This window comes from Herpailurus yagouaroundi, unplaced genomic scaffold (assembly GCF_014898765.1).
Source record: "Herpailurus yagouaroundi ecotype Mexico unplaced genomic scaffold, PumYag 186, whole genome shotgun sequence".
NCBI classification, from domain to species: Eukaryota; Metazoa; Chordata; class Mammalia; order Carnivora; family Felidae; genus Herpailurus; species Herpailurus yagouaroundi.
In genome coordinates this window covers 13,883,869-13,891,265 of record NW_024412417.1, presented here as the reverse complement: position 1 = coordinate 13,891,265, position 7,397 = coordinate 13,883,869, and the positions used below count along the sequence as shown (strand labels likewise).

At 45.1% G+C, this 7,397-nt stretch overlaps 2 long non-coding RNA genes across 2 annotated transcripts; both read right to left on the bottom strand.

Moving 5' to 3' along the window:
* Positions 1 to 646: 646 nt before the first annotated feature.
* Positions 647 to 3,662, bottom strand: LOC121042804 (uncharacterized). The gene is made up of 2 exons (XR_005796455.1): positions 3,553 to 3,662; positions 647 to 1,256 (listed from the first exon to the last, which is right to left on the bottom strand). It is a non-coding gene; the product is annotated as an uncharacterized LOC121042804 (long non-coding RNA).
* Positions 3,663 to 4,543: 881 nt separating this feature from the next.
* LOC121042803 (uncharacterized) lies at positions 4,544 to 7,360 on the bottom strand. The gene is made up of 2 exons (XR_005796454.1): positions 6,849 to 7,360; positions 4,544 to 4,875 (listed from the first exon to the last, which is right to left on the bottom strand). It is a non-coding gene; the product is annotated as an uncharacterized LOC121042803 (long non-coding RNA).
* Positions 7,361 to 7,397: the final 37 nt, after the last annotated feature.

The window sequence follows — 7,397 nt, the reverse complement described above, 5'->3', positions numbered from 1 at the left end:
ACATTCCAAGTCTACTTTTCTTTTTCTGTTTATTAAAAAAAATTTTTTTTAATTTCATTTATTTATTTGCGGGGGGAGGGGAGTGTAGAGAGAATGGGAGAGAGAATCCCAAGCAGGCTCCGTGCTGTTAGCAAAGCCTGACTCGGCGAGGGTGGTGGTGGGGGGGGGACGGAGGTGGGTGCCAAGGGCTTGTACTCACAAACCTTGCGATCATGACATGAGCTGAAATCCAGAGTCCGACGCTCAACCAACTGAGCCACTCAGATGGTCCTTTTTTTGTTGTTTATTTTGACATGACTGGTATACACATATATGCACACATTATATATGCATAAAATAACAAAATACATTTAATGCCACCACACTGCGATGTGATTGACTCTGAAAATGCTGTTGAGTCATAACCGTGCCACTGCATTTTGTCGTGCACCATTGCCATGCACTTCTGAGTCAAACTACCTGGAGTTGTGTCACATTTCACAAGAGCGTAGTTCTCCACAAGATTCTTTTCACTTCAAACACCAGTCTCAAGCCCTGGGGTTTCCAGGTCATCCGCACTTCTGACCAGCCGGCTATAAATTTAGGAGCTCTCACTATCCCCTCAGGTTCAAAAATTCACCAGAATAACTCACAGAACTCAGCAAAGTGCTATACTTACGATGACTGTTTTATTATAAAGGATACAAATCAGGACCAGCAGAATGCAAAGGCGCACAGGGGGAAGTTTTCCCATTCCCAAACGTGAAGTCGTCCATGTTCTTAGGACATGTCAGTCTCCCAGCATTTCAATGTGTTTCAGCAACCAGGGAAGCCCATCTAAGGTTCGTGTCTAGAATTTTTAATGGCGTTTCATTACACAGACACGATTGAATCAATGGCCAAGCAAATTAATTCAAGCTCCAGCCCCACTTCCTTCTCCAGAGGTCAAACTGATATCGAGTTCCTCAAAAGGTTCTAATCACATGGTGTGGCCTGTCCCCAATCTGTATCATCTCATTAGCACAAACTATCCAGGGAGGACCACGTGTCACCTCTCTAGCATAAACTACCAGGCTACACCATGAATGACAAAGACGCTCCTATCACTTGGGAAATTCCAAGAATTTACAGGGTAACTTCCAGGAACCAGGAACACAGGCCAGCCCACCTCTATCACACAACAGCCACTGAGCCACAGTGCAGATCGGTGAGGGTGCCACACGCAGCCTCTGTTGCATCTTTTCAGCCCTGCCTTTGCAACATGAGAGCGGCCATAGCTGAAACATAAACAAAAAAAAATGTGTTCCAATAAACCTGAATTTATGGACACTGAAATTTGAATTCCCTATGATTTTCATGTATCATAAGATATTCTTCTCCTCTTTGTTTTCCAACCATTTAAAAACACGTTCAAATTATCCTTCGCTCACAAGTTACAAAAACAGGAAGCGGTCAAGATTTGACCCATGGGCCATAGTTTATGGACTCCTCTCTCATTTAGATAAAAGATTGACAGACTATAGCTTGTGGGCCAAATCCTGCCCACTGCCTGCTTTTATGGGTAAAGTTTTATTAGCACAGCCTTGCCCATTCGTTCATGAATTGTCTACGACTCCTTTGGGACTGAATTGAGTAACAGCAACACACACTGTGGCCTTCAATGCCTAAAATATCTATAGTTTGGTCCTTTATTTATTTATTTATTTAAAAAAAAAATTTTTTTTCAACGTTTATTTATTTTTGGGACAGAGAGAGACAGAGCATGAACGGGGGAGGGGCAGAGAGAGAGGGAGACACAGAATCGGAAACAGGCTCCAGGCTCCGAGCCATCAGCCCAGAGCCCGACACGGGGCTCGAACTCACGGACCGGGAGATCGTGACCTGGCTGAAGTCGGACGCTTAACCGACTGCGCCACCCAGGCGCCCCATATAGTTTGGTCCTTTAGAGAGAAATTGGCTGACCCCTGCTAGATCAGCGAAGAGGGGGAGTCCGGGTACTGCATTGAATACATTGACTTTGTTGCATCTAATCCTGTTAACGCTGTTAGGTAGGAGGTATTATTGTCACCTTGCAAATGGGTAACTGAAGCTTAAAGAAGTGAAGGAACTTGTCCAAGGTCACACAGCTTATAAGAGTTGAAATTGGGTTCAAAGGCAGACTTTCTGGCAGCTGGTGGCATTTCTTGGCTTGTGGCCCCAGGACTCCATTCTCTGCTCTGTGTCATATTGCCTTCTCCTGGGTCAAATCTCCCTCTGCCTCTCTGTTATAAGGATACTTTGTGATTGCATGTAGTGCCCACTTGGATAAGCTCTCCAGCACAAGATCCTTAATCACATCGGCAAAGATCTTTCTTCAGTAGATGGTAACACTTAGAGGGTCCAGGGATTTGGACCTGATTGTTGAGAACCATTACACAGCTTCCTAAAAGTGGTAATGCCCAGTATTATATGGGTATTCTAAAAAATAGGTGCTCTCTCACACTGCAGTCGGAGTTGAAGTTATTAACACATTTCTTCACAGCACGCTAACCTCAGTTTGCCTCTCCAGGTCCACTCTCTACCCTACTGCATCTTTCTGTGCCTCTGGGGGCTGACCAAGTGTGACCCAGGGCTCTGGCCTCTGGCTGGGCCCTGCTAATGAGAATCATGGGAAGGACCTGGGAAGCATCTTCCTCTGCTGCCTTGATTTGCTGTATCTTTGCACTGAAAGGATCCTATCAGGTGACCCTTCCCATAAGCTACCCTCTCTAGCTTCTGGTAACTGCTTCCTCTCTGCCCCTCAAGCCCAGGGGTAATCTCTGGGCACTGTACCATCAGACGTCCCTCAATCACCCAGTTTTAGTGTGCCACCTGTTTCCTGTCAAGCTTTAACTTGTGCTGGCTGTATGTGTCAGATCAAATACCTATTTATAAGAAAGTTCATTAGCAGAATTATTTATAATAACAGAAACTCAAAACAGCCCAAATAACCAAAAGAGGAGATTGGTTAAGCAAATTATGGTCCCTCCACATAGAACATAAAAATCAATTAACAATCATATTGTAAAAGAATATTACCGAAAGGATAAAATAGTCACAGTATATTCCTAAGCAAAAAAACCCCACGAAACTGTATATATAATAATGTCCCATTTCTATAAAGAAAAAAATTAATGAGGCAGAAAATTAAAATGATACATATTACATTTTAATAAAAACGTATCTATATGTGCTTGTATATCTTATACATAAAATATGCTTATTTTGTCACATGTGTATGTTATATAACATGTTATATAATGTAATCATGTCACATTTATATAATATGTACTATATATTATTTAGATTTGTTACATTAGATATGATGTCACTTTTGTAAAGAATGATCTACATATCTAATTGTACATGTTTTATGTCATGTATATTAGGTATAACATAACACATACATATGATAGAAACCATACATGCATACGTATATGCATGCATGAATGTATATTTCTTCCAGATGTGGACTTCAGTCCTTTGGGCTTGAAATAGAATAGGTTGTATCTTCTAGTTCACGTTTACGTGAAGTTCAATATACGATGTCCTTACTCAAGATTTATCCGGATTCCCAGCGGCTCACAACTTTCTCCAGACTCTCCGCCCACTCCGCCCCCTTTCACTGCCCCAGCTCAGACGTGGGACTCGGCCTCTTCTCTGGAATTGGAGACATTTGGGATTTCTCCAAAACCGCGTGCACAAGGCAAATGTGTGGGTGGTGGACTTTTTCTGAAGGTTCAGAGCACTAGGTGGCTACCTTCCCTGATGTCAGCAGCCCGTCAGGCGCCCCTGCCTCTCAGGCTCTGCCCGCAGTGGGCGCGGGCCTGGCTGCACGGGGTGGTGGGCGTGGCCGTGGGCGGCCTGCGTGGGTGTGGCCACGGGCCCAGCCTGAGGCTGGACGCCAGGCCCGAGCAGGCCCTCTTTCTAGGCTCCCCTCGCATCAGTTTCCCCCACCCCGTGTTTATCTCGTGCTCTCCGCCGTAAGATTACAGCCCAGGCCTCCTTGGTGACTCTAGCAGCGGTCACTCTGGGCCAGAACCGACCAACCAGAGGAAAGTGAACCGTGAGTCCCTCCCCTCCGCTAGTCTCTAAAAGGGAAGCAGTGAGCCGTGTGGGCGCAGGTGGGCACCTGAGTTCTTGCTTCCCGCAGAGACTGGAGCAAATCCCCGCTCACCACCGACAGGCAGTGTGATTTGGGGCACGGTTTTTCATGTGCCTCCGTTTCCCTATCTACCAAATAAATATGACAGTAACAAAAGGGTGCTGAGTATTAAATGAGTTAAATGCAGAAGAATATCTTTGGACTTGGTGGTAGGCAAAAGTTTCCTCGAGTTAATATGTAAGGAGTGCCCAGGATGCTTGGCACCAAGTTAATACTGTTAAATGTTAGCTATTTTATATATTTTTTTCTCCACAGATGTGTTTTATGCATCACCTACCCCTCCCGTGAACACGCGGGAGTGGCCGCTATAATCAATTTGCTTTCAAGCGAGGTGTGTGTTAGCTACATCTAAAATATCAGAGGAAAATATTTCAACACGTGGGAGGTGGGATTACGGTGTTTATTTTTGCATTTTCTTTGTGCTTTTTCAAGTATTCCTAGTTTTGTACACTGAGCATTTGTTATTTTTGCAACTATGGAAAATGCGAGTTTTCAAAAGAAAGGCGCGTGAAGCCTCTTGGGAGGACAGTGAGTGGTGTAGGTTAGGAGAGATCTTTCCCCTGTGTGTACGTAGATTAAACCCTCAAGACTAGGCATGGCTTCTTGGCTCCTTGGGAAATGGGTAGACCTTTAAAATTAATGGTTCCCCACTGTTTGCATTTCATAAGAAATCTGTAATGACTTCTTGCTCTTCGGACTTGCCATTTCAGCATCTTAAAAAAAAGAGAGAGAGAAATTAAAGCGTAAGACTCGATTCCTTTTTACAAACCAAATTGTTCTGAAGACTCCCCCTTCGATTCCTAGATTTTAAGAGGCTTAGCCTGCTTCCTGCCCCCTAATTGCTCTATTAATTTAATCTGCTCAGCGTCTCCCTAGAGTGTAAGTCATGGGTCCTCAGGGCTAGTTCTGGCTGGTTCTGGCTGCTCTGGTCTCTTCCACGGAGTTGCACTGAGCTGCTCTACATGTTACCCTGAGTTCTATTTTGCTGGCTGTTTCTTTCCAAGAGGGTTTCTCCTGGCCTAATTAAGTAAGCTCCGGTATTTGCACGAAGTTGCGCATTAAGTGAAATGATGTGAGCTCATTTTCCCTTTCTCCAGCAGACACCTGGAGCTACGCGTTCGTCCTAATTTTCCTGTTTTGGATCCTGATCATTTCTCTTGTGGGCACTCAGTAGCTTTATGTTTGTGTAGCACGAATCGGTGCTTTGCATAAAGAGAGACCCCAAGCAAGTTAGTTCACTTTTGTTTCCTTCCCGGTAAAGTGGGGATAAAAGCCTACGAATTAGTTTCCTAGGGCTGTTGTGACAAAGGGCCACAAACGCAGTGGCTTGAAACAATGGAAATCGATTCTTTTCATAATTTCAGAGGCAAGAAGAATTGAGGTGTCAGCAAGGCCATCCCCTCCATAGTCGCTAGAGGAGAATCCTTCCAGCTCTGATCTTCCTTGCTTGGTGGCAACATAACTCCCATTGTCTGCCTCCAGCTTCATGGGGCCTTTCCCGTGTCTCCTGTCTCGCGTCCTCCTTTTTCTTCTGCGGTCGCCAAGTCTTCCAGTTTAGGGCCTACTCTAAATCCAGGATGATCTCATCCCGAGATCCTTAACTTGGATTACATCTGCAAAGACCCTGTTTCCAAATAAGTTCGCATTTACGGGTACTTGGGACTATGATTTGGACATATCTTTTGGGGGGCATGCTATGCCATTATTACAACCTCTCTACCTTTCTGAGTTGCTGTGTATTAAAAACGATATGATAATATACATAATGCAGCTACCACAGAGCCTGATGCACGGTAGGTACTCAACCAGTGGTCATCTTTTTTTTTTTGTTTTTTAAAGTTTATTTATTTTTGGAGGAGAGAGAGACAGAGTGTGAGCGGGAGAGGGGCAAAGAGAGAGGGAGACACAGAAATCGAAACAGGCTCCGGGCTCTGAGCTGTCAGCACAGAGCTAGATGCAGGGCTCATACCCTCAAACTGCGAGATCATGATCTGAGCTGAAGTCGGATGTTTAACTGGCTGAGCCACCCAGGTGCCCCTCAACCAGTGAGTTAATCTTAATAATTACTATCGATAAGTGAGTGCTGTACTTACATTGGGACTAAGCCTATCTCTGCCTTAGTCCACTTGCTCCTGAGTATCTCTCCATAGGAGATAATGCCCCATTTTACAGATGAGCAAACTGAAGTTTTGGAAGCCTAGACGGGATAGTAATAACAAGTGGAGTGGGACTCAAACCCAGGTTTTTGTGACTCCGGAGCCTGTGCCCTTCTCTACTGCACGCAGTCACCCCAGTGTTGCCTCTTCCTTTTTTTTTTTTTTTTTTTAATTTTTTTCAACGTTTATTTATTTGTGGGACAGAGAGAGACAGAGCATGAACGGGGGAGGGGCAGAGAGAGAGGGAGACACAGAATCGGAAACAGGCTCCAGGCTCTGAGCCATCAGCTCAGAGCCCGACGCGGGGCTCGAACTCATGGAGCGCGAGATCGTGACCTGGCTGAAGTCGGACGCTTAACCGACTGCGCCACCCAGGCGCCCCAGTGTGTTGCCTCTTTCTACTCCTCTGCTGTGACCCGACACCTTCCTCTCACCCCCATCACACTTCACACTCTGACCCAGAACTATGGTGGGAATAATAAGCAACGGAGAAAGAGAAGAAAGAAGTTTCTTTCTAGAGGTTTCCAGACCTGCTCGAGTGTCCTGGTGACATAGCAGCTGGCTTGCCCCAGGGTGCATGAGCTGTGAGAAGAAAGTCATAGTGCCTTTTATGTGCTCACCTGGGAAGTCACACATGACTTCTGCCACATGTATTTGTTGGAAGTGAGTCACTAGATTCAGCCCACGCTAAGGGAGAGGGGGATTTGGTGTCACCCTTTGAAAGAAGGATCAGAGAATCTGTGGACATATTGGAAACTCCCACACTCCATGAGAAGAAGATGGCCTTCATCGAAGAACTTAATCTGGTGATTTAAGTCAAGTTAGCTATGCAAAGGTTCAGGGGCAGGGGCTGAGGAGAGCACGATTGCTCCACATAAACAAGTGGGAAGAATTTGAACTATAGGTCAAGTGAAGGGAAGAAGGAAAGAAAGGAAGTGAAGAGAGGCAGCATGAGCCCGGCAAAGACTTGTGAGAACACGGTCTCGCTAATATGTTTGATGTTGACCCCCCCTATTTTGCCAAGCCAATAAACTTTTCTTTTCTTTTCTTTTCTTTTCTTTTCTTTTCTTTTCTTTTCT